The sequence below is a fragment of the Haliotis rubra genome, unplaced genomic scaffold, assembly GCF_003918875.1.
Source record: "Haliotis rubra isolate DU_JTF1 unplaced genomic scaffold, ASM391887v1 Scf12, whole genome shotgun sequence".
NCBI classification, from domain to species: Eukaryota; Metazoa; Mollusca; class Gastropoda; order Lepetellida; family Haliotidae; genus Haliotis; species Haliotis rubra.
In genome coordinates, this window is record NW_025765114.1 from 1952292 (window position 1) to 1966352 (window position 14061).

A 14061-nucleotide genomic window follows, 5' to 3' on the forward strand; every position below is an offset into this window, starting at 1 on the left:
GGGTATTGATAATGTTCAACGTCATGCCATGCCTATATCCTGGCTACAACATGTATAAACTTTGATAATGTTCAACGTCATGGCATGCCTATATCCTGGCTACAACATGTATAAACCATGATAATGCTCAACATCATGCCATGCCTATATCCTGTACAACATGTATAAACCTTGATAATGCTCAACGTCATGCCATGCCTATATCCTGGCTACAACATGTATAAACTTTGATAATGTTCAACGTCATGCCATGCCTATATCCTGGCTACAACATGTATAAACCTTGATAATGTTCAACGTCATGCCATGCCTATATCCTGGCTACAACATGTATAAACCTTGATAATGTTCAACGTCATGCCATGCCTATATCCTGGCTACAACATGTATAAACCTTGATAATGTTCAACGTCATGCCATGCCTATATCCTGGCTACAACATGTATAAACCTTGATAATGCTCAACGTCATGCCATGCCTATATCCTGGCTACAACATGTATAAACCTTGATAACATGTATTAACATTATTTACAAGAGAAACTGACAAATGTGTTGTATACTATATCTCGCTCAAAATATGACACAAGTATAACCGGCACATGTACAGGTTAATAAATAGAGATTTTATGTATTGTAATTAAATATGAATGTTTCCTATCAACGAAATAATTTCATTGAATATATTCCATAAAGAACTATCTCAGACTTAATATACTAAGTATTGGTCGTTTAATCGACCAATCAAGTGACCGCCTCCGTGGTGTAGTGGTTAGAGCGTCCGCCCGGAGAGCGGAGGGTCGCGGGTTCCATCCCCGACCGCGTTATACCAAAAGACGTTAAAATATGGTACTTGTTGGTCCCTGCCTGGCGCTCGGCATTAATGGGTACAACAAGGACTGGTCGGCTCGGAGTCAGTATAATGTGTCTGAGTAGGGTATTCATGCTTCACTACGGCATGGTATCTCAGTGGGCTAGCACTATAAAATCAGCCTAAGTACAAGCAGCCGCACATACACATACACACGCATGCACGTCGTCATATGAGCGAAATATTCTCAAGCACGACGTTACACCTCACCTCACCAATGAAGTCATACATGGTTTACGAATTATTCCTCTAGTATTGTATAATAATCGATTTACCTTTGTAAATATTATATCATAAATCACAGGACGGGAAACTTTCTCCAGGAATTGTGAAATATAAATATACAGGTGCCATGTAAGCCGATGGTTTAACCTCATACGATTATGATAGCTCGTTTGAATTTTCATTTAATCTTTTATTGTATCATTTTGAAACAAGATGAAAACTACATAATGATGATAATAGGCATATACATATACAATGTTGAAATATTCATTTTGATAACTGATCAGGTAAATATCGACACCAAACAAATGCCCATTATGTCCAGGTAGGGGACACGGTCGAGATAATTGTGTTCAAGGCGATATTTACGTGGTCAAAACAGATATTTTCCGTTGTTTTGATCCAGCTTCCAATTACATTTTTTGAAGCCGTGATTTCAAATTCATCACATCTGACGAGGCTAGTATTCCAGCAACAGTGAGTGAGGAAATGTGGATTTTGCAATTTTGCAGTTATTTGAGGCTAGAACAGTGCAGTCAATATACGCCCACACAAAGTGAAGGTGCCATCTAAGACAAATTGACATTTTCGACAGGGACAATTTATAATTTGTGTTATACTCAGGTATAGTTTTAATATTGTTTTTGATAACTCATTTAAAAATATTTTTGCCCTCATTCACAAATTTCAACCACCTGACCTGAGTCATATTGTGTTAAACATGAGTCTCTTTGGTTTATGGTCGGTTTTCGTAAGTACGGGTAAGACATTTGTATTATATTCTAAAATATTCATTCGTTCAGAAACAAAGCATATTGTCCGTTCACTTTCCGCGAAGCTGTTACATAACAATCGCACAATTCCTACATTGAGATACAAGAAAAGGCTTAGAAATTTGCTCTTTCCGAACTCGTACCATGTCTGCAGATGAATATATTCTGTCAGAGGGGAAATTAATATTCCACATAAACTCGACGCACGGTTCATTGAACAAGAATCAAGAAATTTACAGCTGCGTAATTTGAACGTCGGGAACTAAATCCTTGCCTTGAGCGTATTTTTCACTTTCCTTATCGTTTTCAAATGTGCGTCGAAATCAATAAGTAATCATTCGGGGGTTAAGCCGGATTTATAGTGCTAGAACACGAATACCAGATAAGGTCAGTGTTAGTATCGACAAGCCACTGGCTGGAAATCCGGAACAAAAACTGGTTAAAGCAAAATGTTCAATTTTGCATTTTTTTATCTTAGCGCACCCATAAATGTCGTTTTCTGAATTGCTGAGCGTTCTTCTATAATTTTCAATGTACCCCCGCTTACAAGCGAGTAACATTTTCTATGTTACCCGCTTGAAATGCCGAATTGTGGGAATTCATTGGTACTTCGTGTTAGTAATTCCTTATCTCGAATAAGACCCGTGAAGGACCGGGTTAGAATGCATGATCATAGATGATGAGTATGATGATGGACAGATCTACTTGATGATACCGCAACTAGTGATGGACAGTCTGACACTGATCCTCTCTCTCATCGACGACCCGTGAAGGTCCGGGTTAGAATGCATGATCATAGATGATGAGTATGATGATGGACAGATCTACTTGATGACACTGCAACTAGTGATGGACAATCTAACACTGATCCTCTCTCTCATCGACGTGAAGGTCCGGGTTAGAATGCATGATCATAGATGATGATGGACAGATCTTGATGATACCGCAACTAGTGATGGACAGTCTAACACTGATCCTCTCTCTCATCGACGACCCGTGAAGGTCCGGGTTAGAATGCATGATCATAGATGATGAGTATGATGATGGACAGAACTACTTGATGACACTGCAACTAGTGATGGACAGTCTAACACTGATCCTGTCTCTCATCGACGACCGGTGAAGATCCGGGTTAGAATATTGATCAGTAACCCACGCTTGTCGTAAGAGGCGACTTACGGGATCGGGTGGCCAGGCTCGCTGACTTGGTTGACACATGTCATCGGCTCCCGATTGCGTAGATCTCTATACTTATGCTGTAGATCACTGAAATGACTGGTCCAGGCTCGATTATTTACAGACTACCGCCATATAGCTAGAATATTGCTGAGTGCGGCTTTAAACTAAACTCACTCACTATCTCGAATAATTGAGTCACGTATGATGTATGGAAATCACCGATGTTTTGCGAATGGAAATCAATGAGTAGTATATACACCTGGGGGTACGAGATCAAGTCCAACAAAAGCCTCTGTAAAACTTCATTTATGAAATAAAACTTTCGTCAGGCCCTTATCTCTCTCCGCTATTGTATATACCACTGTTTGAACCCCCAGTTTACTTCCTGGTCACTATGACCGCGAACCAACACTTTCCTGATCACGATAGCTCTATGTCGTGTTGACAGGAAACAGTTAGTAACAGGATACTATTGGGATCACTAAACAGTAAGTGTTAAATAATTTGCTTGGGGGTAACACTGTGCCGTGATTCCTCTTTGACGGCGGCCCGTGGCTGCCCTACATGATGTTGATCTCAGCAAAACAGTTTAACGTGAATCTCCTATGATTTCTTTGGTTTTCGTAATGAAAGCTTGCTGGGCTTGTTGTATCCCCTGTTCTATGTACTTTTTTTCTTGTCTTCGCTGATGACAGTGCTTTTACGAGACTTGTTTCGAATCTCTCGTTTCATTTCGTGATATTTTGTGAGTTCAGAGAGGACCAAACAAAACTCCTCCTCGGAGACTTTACTGTCAGTGAGTGCGGTGGAGATGTGGTCGCTTACCGTGTTCAGCTTTGCTTCGGCCAGAACCCTGATCTCGTTGTGCTTCAACGCTTTACGATGCAGTCTGTGGGATGCAAACTTAAACACCAACCCCCCCCAACCCTGACACCCAAGCTGTTATTTCGATGCCTAGCACTATTGGTGCGGCTACGATGGTGGCCAAGAACCCGACACCTACCGCCCCTAGTCCCATGCTGGTTGTCATAAGGGCGGTATCAACCCCATCCACGGCATTGAAAGCCCTATGGTACTTCTTGTACAATGCTGCCCGTGTGTCGCGGTCTTTTTCTAGTTGGCCTTTAACATCACATAACTGTTTCAACTGAAACCCGTCTATGGTTTCCGGTGTCTTCGCTACTTCTTCTACGACTGGGTACAGACCCATCCTGTGTGTATAATATATATTACAAGATATATTTTAATTGGTCGCTAGTTAAATAGTCCTCAATGTATTTGAGACTAATAATGGCTAGGTTCTCATGCAGGAAAATATGGGAAAGGTCAATAGGTGGATTTTGTCTCACATCAACCATCGGGGGGTCTACTAAGAGGGCCGATTCCTCGTGCCTGATGATATGATAACGGTTGTCTGAAGAATAAGGCTTGTTATATGTAGTTTTATAACTTATTTCCAACCCAGGTAAAATTTGCCAGTGGGAACTCAAAGCAGTGTCTCCGATAAGGACTTCTATGATGAGCGTTGAGTTTGGTTGCACAGTCATAGGATTTGGTAGGATATCAGGTAAGTCGGCCCTTAAACTTGAGGCACCAGATGAATATAACGTATTGCCTGAGAAGATTTGGTATTGGGAAATTGGTTTTTGGGTAACTCTTACATTATCGGAATCCGGAATGTAAGACGTGAGCCAGGTGCCGTTGTTCCTAATTTCGGAGACAGCCCCATTTTTGTTTATAGAGACGCAAGGTGCGGTGAGGGTCACGTTGATCAACCATTCGGGTTCCTTAAAGTCTGTCAGATACATCGGTCTATACACGTTGCCTTCAAAGTGCAGGACGTACACGGGGATGCCCACGGGGGGCCAATCGAACCCCTCTGTGTCTCCTAGGTCGTTAAGCGTGACGTTGGGTCGATGACGATTGGACATTGCTATAATACTATTACAAGATAGTTTCCAATTGTTTTTCTGATAGTAGTTCAGGGGTGCACCTCACCCCCATGAGGTGTATGTTGTCGGGTAGGAAGATCTTGGTGAGGGATATCGTGTCCTACACGGTCACGGTGACCCCCTGCAGACTGGTGTGGGAGTCGACACCCACCCGTACGTAAACAGTGCAAACGTGATACTGGTGCCGTTTCACACACGTGAGTTTGATTCCCTTCACGACTTCGACTTTGTCCTGCGATGGTTCCCCTAGGTAGACTTGGATGGCCAGCGTGGAATTTGCTGGTAGACCTTCCAGGATTTTGACCACACCGCGGAATTCAGACACCAACTGCAATTTCCACTTATTGCACTCCCGGTTTACTCGATAGCATGTGGGCCGCCATACTCGAGAGTTGGCTGATGATTACACTACGTCTCTGCTCCGGGATGTAAGCCACGAGCAGGGTTCCATTGTTCACGACTTTGTTTAGGTAGTTGTCTTTGTTCTCCGTGAACACGTAGGGGGAGCCGAGACTAATGTTGAGGGTAACAACACCGACTTGTCGTCGTCGGTGAAGACGAGTGTATATGGCTTGTTTCGGGCGACGGTTGTGCTCTCGACGTCTTCTAAGTCAAACAGTTTGCCGCCAAACGATGGGTGTACCGACCATCTATCATCACCGATGCGGACTAGGTCGAGCCGAGTGTTGAGGGCAGCTCCTGATGTATTGACTATATCACCTAGGGTTCTACCGGAAGGGACTTCAACGCATTTGTAAATGCTGTTTTTAAGTTGTAAAGCCTACAGTCGACCCTCTACTCCGGGGTCGTCGAACCCGCATGTGTCCCTGAGGTCGGAGATCCCCACATTGATGCATTTTTTCAACCTCATTCCGGGACCTTGTGCGCTAGTCATTTTATGTGCAGCATTATGCTGAGGTATCCTATATTCACAGGATTATGCTTTATATCTGAAACCGATATTACCAACTCAGGGATGGTGCCCAGAGTTAACCTCTTATACTGCCGTGGTGAAAACGACTCGGTTCTACCGTCGTTGTACTTCTCAGTTTTCACCGGTATGGCTCTCAGTATCGTGGAAGGGTGGCCCCCTTGAATGTTGTCCGTTGTGCTCAGCTTACTAAGATGAATGCACAGCTCTCGGTATGGTACTAGGTCGGGTAACTTCGTGCCTGTGACTGTAGTTGTGGGTTTTATCTCGTCCGGCGACATCCCGAGTGTCCTCACCAATGGTCGGCCGAGCCTCAAGGGGTTTATTCTGTTGTTGGTTAACACCACTGTGCCGTTTGAGTCGTTCATCTTGAGTTCGGCTCCCAAGGGTTTGAAGACCTCATCACTTAGCGAGCACACACTGTAGTAGCCGTCGATTATCTGGTTGCGGGCTCCACTGACGAAACAGCTTATTGTTGCTGGCGTTGATGTTGGTCCATCGCGGCAGGTAGGTGATATCGCAGAGTGCGACTTCGAGTTGGCCTGACGTGTTGTCGATCGCATGCATCAGCTGAACGGACTCACCGCTTGTTATCCTGGAAGTGTTACGTACATGTTAGATTATATATGTCCATTATATAATACTTTAAAAATGTACAAACCGGGAGTGTTTTACCCTAAACTGGACATAGATTTCCCGCACATGAAGATCGTGGTCGACGTGGTCAGGTTGCACTTCAGAGCCCAGTTCATAGATGTGTTCAACCGGTATAAGCTTTCGGTGACTAACGTCAAGGCAGTCCACGCCTGGTTCAACACCCCTATGCAGTTCTGGCAGAATCAACTCGACTTTGCCATCTGGTGTGCGACGAGTGGGTGTGGCTTGACATTGACCGACACTCGGCGGGGACCGCTGAGTCAGTCTGTGTTCACGTTCCACGTGTACTACCAGGTCAGGCGTATCGTCAAAGAGATCAGCGCTCCGCTCCCACAGGACAAAGCATGGGACGCAGTAAACAACCCGTACGATAGACGGGCCTACGAACGCGTTTGCAATGAATTCGAACTAGACCCGAAGACGAATTGGCGTTTGCCTGGCCCGAACCATGGGTTGGGTATCCCCATCGTTTACAATATGCCCCTCGTGGAAGCCAGCGAAAAGATGAAAGAATGGGGGTAAAAGTCGTATCATCACATCACGACGAACGAGTGGGATGACCGTTACATGGCTTTCGACAACAGCAAGGATAACCAGTCTGGAGGTTCGAGCAGCCAGCCACGGATGACTGGAAAAAGTTCATGCTGGACACGTCGGGAGGGTTCACTCGTGCAGGTGTAACCAGATTGAACGACTCGATTGAGCGTACGTGTGGGCGCTGTTGGGTGCGCAGACGCAAACGCTTTCCAACATCCTCGGTAAGGGGACTGCTTACGACGCTCAGAAACAGTTCGTTGTTAACGTCGAGGATGCTATCAATGCTCCAGTTGATCTACTGTGTGCTATCCGGCGCTACCAAGACGTTGTCGAAAGTCAACTACGTGTTCAACTTGAGATTGTACATGGCTCCAAGCGATATGCAACTGAGAGTAAAAAAAGTGGTGGGTTACAACAACGAAATAGTCATAGCCACGGCCGACCAGAAGTTGGGTGTCAATGCAGGCATCAACGTGAGTCACGTCCCACCTCCAACGGGTGAAACGGGTATAGTCGTACCGTTTTTCGATGATGGGTTTCAGAGACTCGTCAGCCTGACTGAGTTTTATTTTCTCGCGAGCGATGTGCTCAACAATTTCGTTCAGTTTCCCCATATTGTTCACGAGTTCTCCATAAATGGTTCGCAATGCCCTGTCTAGCCCTCGCAGTTTTCGAACAGGAAATTCGAAACCCGGCAAGGGTTTGTCATTGTACGTGGCCAATATTTTTTCGAGACTGTCTGATGTTTCTTTAGCACGTTGGGGTATATCACCTTCACCGCTGAGTTTGGCCCTGGCTGCTTGCAGATCTTGGACGACCTTCGGGGAAAGCTTAGGCCGTGCGTCACTGTAATCTCTGAAGCCTAGTTCATCACGGATCAGTTGCCTCCCACCAGGGCGATTGCCTGCGCAGACAAGGCAAGCGGTTTTCTCGTGTGTTTGTTCATGAGATCGATCCCCGGATGAGCTTTCAATCGCAGCGTGCCCTTCTTGTCGATGGTAAACTTGGAAAAGTCTCGTCCCCACGGATTGACGTAGTTTCTTTCTGACTTCAACGCATCGTAGTAGTCGTTGAAGGTCGATTTTAAAAGTTCGTTGCTAACGGTGTCGCCCATGAATGAGGTGTCATCACAATCCCCATCATCGAGCGCACCAGCACCCATATCAACCATCGGGATGTCCTCATGGCCACCTTCAGCCATTATTTATATTAAACTTTCCGAAGATCAAGAGAGCCATCACCAACAATCCCAGCAAGATAGACCAGAACCAAACGCTGCTGGTTAGATTCCCCAACCTGGGTGAGAATGACCTCATCGTACCAGGTACGGTTCGACTGATGTTCAACCTCACGTTGACCTCCGCAAACGACAAACGCGAGCTCGTGCGGAACGTAGGTCGAGCCATCATCAAGAAAACCACCATCAAGATCAGCGGCAATGAGGTGTTGAGCATCGATGACAGCGACATATTTTACTGCTACGGGGACCTCTGGAAAAGCGAGGGAGAACGTGTCAATGATGTGTACCAAGGTATCAGCAAATCGACTCGGTTGCGCGTGGGGTACGGCTTCACGCAAGACCAGCTAGACAAGATCTCAGCAGGTGAAAAGGCCATCGCCCAAGCGTACGGGAGCAGGTTCTGTGTGCCGCTCGACCTCGAGTTGCTCACGGGGCACGTGTCGTTTTACCAGGCCCCGCTGGGTGATAGGCTTGAATACGAGCTCACGTTTAACAACAACAGCAAAGTCGTGCGTACGCCAAACGGTGATGAGGCGAGTTACGCCATCGACAACATCTCTCTGGAGTTCGACATGGTCACTAGCCTGGAGCTGGCAAGGCAGGTTCGAAACCAGTACTCGGGGAAGGTGGCCATCCTGTACGACCGCATACTGCGGCATAGAGCGATCATACAGGATAAGAGCGACATGCTGTGGAACATCAACCTAAACCTGCTGGCGCGATCTATGAAAGGTATCCTGATCGTCCCCGTGGAGGATTACGAGCCATTCCGAAGGGACAGCGAGAAGTTTTTCATCCCCGAGATTGAAAAGGTGGAAGTGACCATCGAGGGCGTGCCCAATCAGCTGTTCAGCACCGGTATGAGGGCACACCAGCAGTGGGACGAGATAACGAAGCTACCAACCCGACACCAACACGTCATCATGGACCTGGACCTATCCTCCGTGCAGATAGGTGAATACCTGACCACCAAGTACGCGCTATGGTTGGACATGCGATCCACGGACGATGATCAATTACATGGCAGCGGTCGCCGCATCGACAACGGCAGCGAGGGGATAACCATCCAGATTACCAAGAAGGCCCAACCCGCGGGCAAGTTGAAATTATATCTGTACGTGATTATGGACGCGCAACTTAATATAGAGAATGGGAGATTCGTGCAAGCCATCTATTGATCTACCCCGCGACCCGCACTGCGCCATAGTGTTCGGGCAGACGGGCTGTGGGAAGACCATTTTCGTGTTGGATATGCTGGAGGGGTACTACCAGGATGTGTTCGACAATATCGTTATCATGTGCCCTACTTTGCACATGAATAGAACGTACACGGAAAGACATTGGGTGATGACGGACCCGGACGTACACAGAGTCGACCTGGGAACACGTCTGCAGGATTGGTTGAAAGCTTATCACAGGAAATTTAAAGGGGAGTCGATGCTGTTCATCCTGGACGACTGCAGCGCTAACAAGGAGATAACAAAAAAGAGAGGCCTTCTCCGGTCGGCACGCAAAGCACAGCATCTGGGTGCTAATGCAGAAGTTCAACTCGGTGTTGAAAGACCTCAGGGAGCAGACGCGATGGTGGCCTTATTCCACTGCAAGGACAGGGATTCGTTCGAGGAGTGCTTGAGAGAGAACGATGTGATGAGCAAACTAGAACGGGAATGGGTGAAGAGGCAGCTAGCCGAGATGAAGCATGTTAAGCTTGTGCCCAAGACCGACCAACCCGTGGACTAAAGGGTGTTTTAACTTAGCAATGCTAAGCAATGCTAAGCAAATGCTAAGCAATGTCTTAGCAATTAAAAGTTACTATTCTATATGGTTTGTGAAGTGCTCATCGTGTGCAATTTAACCTTGATCTCGCTGTGTTTCGCCTGTATCAGTTATTATATCATTAGAGTTAAGAATCACTTGTTATATTATAGGATGGAGTGCGACAACCTGCTCGACCAACTGTTGGTGGAGGGGGATAATCGAGTGATGCCTGATGACGACAAGCGAGAGAAACTAATGGCGCTGGCGGTCGGTGGCAAGGCCAAACAATACTTTGGGGACTATGCCCCAGATAAAATCTAGAAACTACCTGCCGATGAGGTCGATAAGCTGTACGCGAGATATGAGTCCGGGCTCGGGGCCGAGATGACGAAGACTATAGGCTCGACAATGGCACAGGTCTACACCGGCATAGCGTCGTATGTCCTCCCCATTCCCCAGAACGCCGGCTTTACCTGTGGGAGGACCTCGAGAAGGACCCCTTTATCCAACACGCTTTGAGCACCATCAGCTGCCTGCCGTACCATAAATACAGTATGTTCTTAGCCCCGGTGACAGCGGCGATCATCACGGCGAAGCATTGTCAATTTAAAGAGGGGAATAATAATCATAATAGTATACAAGATGGATGCTGCTCAGACAACCCCGTTGGAAACCCCGACCCCAGTACAAGTCACCAAGCAGAAGAACCCTAAAAGGGTCGCCGCTGGTAGAAAAGGTGGTCTAGCCAAGCAACATAAGAGTAACTATATATGGATTGTAGGCGCAACTGCTGCGGTTGCCGTGGTTTTCATGCTTTATAATAGGTCACAAGCACCACCCCCACAACCACAATTAGAGGTCAACCCCCATATTATGTTTTAAATATATATTTCTATATCATATACATCATGTCTGAGGCGAAAACGTTCGTTAACGAAGCATACCACGCCACCGTGGTCGCCGGCCTAGCCATAGGGTGCACTCAGTTGACCAAGATGGTCCTCAAACAACCGACTATCAAGCTCGACTTCGACCTGCAGGATATGGGCATGCTCATCATGAATTTGGGTATGGCGATGGCCACCAAGGATATCCTCGTGAAGCAAGGGATCATACCAGAGAATATTTTGAAGTAAATATAGACATATATAGGATGGCTACGATCGCTATGATGGTCGACGGGCTTTAGTCAACGCCCTGGCATTTTCCGGGAGTAATTACCTGTTCTCGAAATTACAGGAGTCGAACGCGGCCCAGGTAGAAGCTGAACGAAAACGCCACAACATAGCCGTGGAGAAACTGCAAACTGCGCAAGCTGAGTACGCAAAGAAACGTATGCAGAGCGTCAATTACATTAACGAACGATGCCGTTAAAACGTTCCATGACGTCGACGACGCAGCGAGAGAATACTACCTACTAACTGGCAAACAGCTCGAACCAATCGAGGAACCAACACTTGCTCAGTACTACAGACCATCCCCGGGGCAAAAGGACCGAGAACTGACCTTCGTCGTGCTGGGTCTAGCAGTGACTGCGTTGATCGTAAAGCAATTAAACTAGGTCCCCATATGAGTATACCAAAGATGAGACCTGCCCCGTACCAATGCCAGTACATACTTATGGGGAAGACCGAGACCTGCGGTAGGAAATGTAGGATGGAAGGGTATTGCTGTTTTCATAGGAGGTGTTTCACGAACTACACGTGTTCCGTGTGCGGTATTGGAGTGAAATGTCACTACTGTTTATGTAAAGCCCACGGGGCAAACGTAGTCAGGCACCAGCTTATCTACGAGAAGAAAAAGGACTACATAAACGAATGTAGGCGCCTCCTTAGTATGGAGGTGTAGCTCTCATTATTTTTACTTAGAGCTGGAGGAGTTACCTCCCTTCCCTAGCCAGTGACTCAATTAGAGACTGTGTACACCTAGTTATAATAATGCCTGCTATTCAATTCATTCGAATTCCACCCCCGGCTTTTGACCTGAGAAGCTGGTTGATGTTTCCGGGTAAATGTAGTATTGATGACATCAGACCTCTGGTCATTAGCAAACTCGAAGAGGAAATAAACGAATTGGGGCACATCAACTTTCAAATGATTGTTACTACAAAGCTGGATGTCTTCAGAGAACAAGTATTGACTGAATCAGCTAATATATATACGTGTATCCCCAACGTTCTGGAAATAATAAAACGGCAAAGCTAGCCTGAGCCCAGAATCGATACGGTTATTCTAAATATAGCGCTGGGCGGGGGACTAGATTCGTGGTGAAAAACTGTGCGCCTCCTTTTTTGATTAAGGTTGGAGGAGTTACCTCCCTTGTTGGCGGCCCAATTAGAGATTGTATACACCTGGGTATAACAATGCCTACTGTCCGAGAGCTCAAGCAGATTGCGAGAGAACGAGGTGTAGTGGGTTACTCCCGAATGAGGAGACCCCAATTGTTTAGATTCTCGACATACAACCCCCTCCCACGGTGAAACAACTCAAACGCCAAGCCAGAGAGCTGGGGTTGACTGGTTATTCCCGCATGAGGAAAGCCAGGCTAGCTGCACTGTTGCACGACCCCGTACGTCCCCACACTGTGAAACAACTCAAACGGGAAGCCCGAGAGCTGGGGTTAGTAGGTTATTCCTGTATGAGGAAGCCTGAGCTTGCCGAACTGTTACATCAGCACAGAGTCGTTGATCTAGAGTTCGTGCGTACTGAACATGCTGTAGGTAACTATCTGAGAGGCTGGCGCATGCATGTGGATAAGAACATAGACATCGGCGACATCAAGCCGCTGATCGCTGACAAAGTTAATGAGGAACTGAACGATTTGGGAAGTCTAAAGTTTCAAATAACGGCAAAGATGTTGCTCGATAAACAGCAGAATGGTGCCGTTGAGTACGTTCACACTTACTTCCGGGGTAAACAAGAAGTCATGACTCGTGCCGAGACTATAGACGAGTCCATCGTAGCCAGTCTTCAGCAAATACGAGAGACCCTGGAACGCTTCACGCACAGGGGTTCCGGGTGGGCCGTAGATAAAATCGATAAACTCTATCTAGACATAGCTAACTACGTACCGTTCAGAGGCGGATCATACCTAGACTTGCCCCCCTACTACAAGAAAAAACAGGCCATGGTCAACATCAAAAACAGAGGGGACGATTGCATGAGGTTAGCGATCAGGTCAGCCTTGTTTCCAGCCGACGATAATTCGAACAGGCCTTCTAGCTATCCCCAAGATGATGGGCTCAACTGGGCTGGTATAGACGAACCCACCCCCATATCCCAGGTCACCAAAATCGAGAAACAGAATGATATAGCCGTCAACGTCTTTGGACACGAAGGCAACCAAACGATCGTGCACAGGATCAGCTCAATGGAGGGTCGCCGCCATGATTAATATATTCATGATCCAGCGAGGTGACAAGTACCACTACGCGTGGATAAAACACTTCAGCAGGCTGTTGTACGACCAATCGGCACACAGAGAAAAGAGCCACTTCTGCGAACGGTGCCTGCACGGCTTCACCCGACCCGACCTGCTGGAATCACACCGGGGAGCATTGCCTAGGTGTGGGGCAGACAGCCATACGAATCGACATGCCCAAGGAAGGCGGCAATATCCTAAACTTCGACAACCACAAGAACCAGATGTCCGTACCTTACATCATCTACGCCGACTTCGAAGCCCTCTTTTAACCCGTTGACATCGGCCTGGCTCCCAACACATACAAAACGCAGGAGCACGAGGCCTCTGGGTTCGGATACGTCGTCATCCGATGTGATGGGGAAACGAACGCTCCCGTGGTGTACAGGTGTCCCGACGCGGCTGAAAAGTTTCTAAAGTGCTTGCAATGGGAAGAGAAAGCCATCAGGAAGAAATTGTACAATGTCGTCCCCATGCGTATGACCCAAGCCGATCGGTGAGCTCACGGCTGCAGCACTC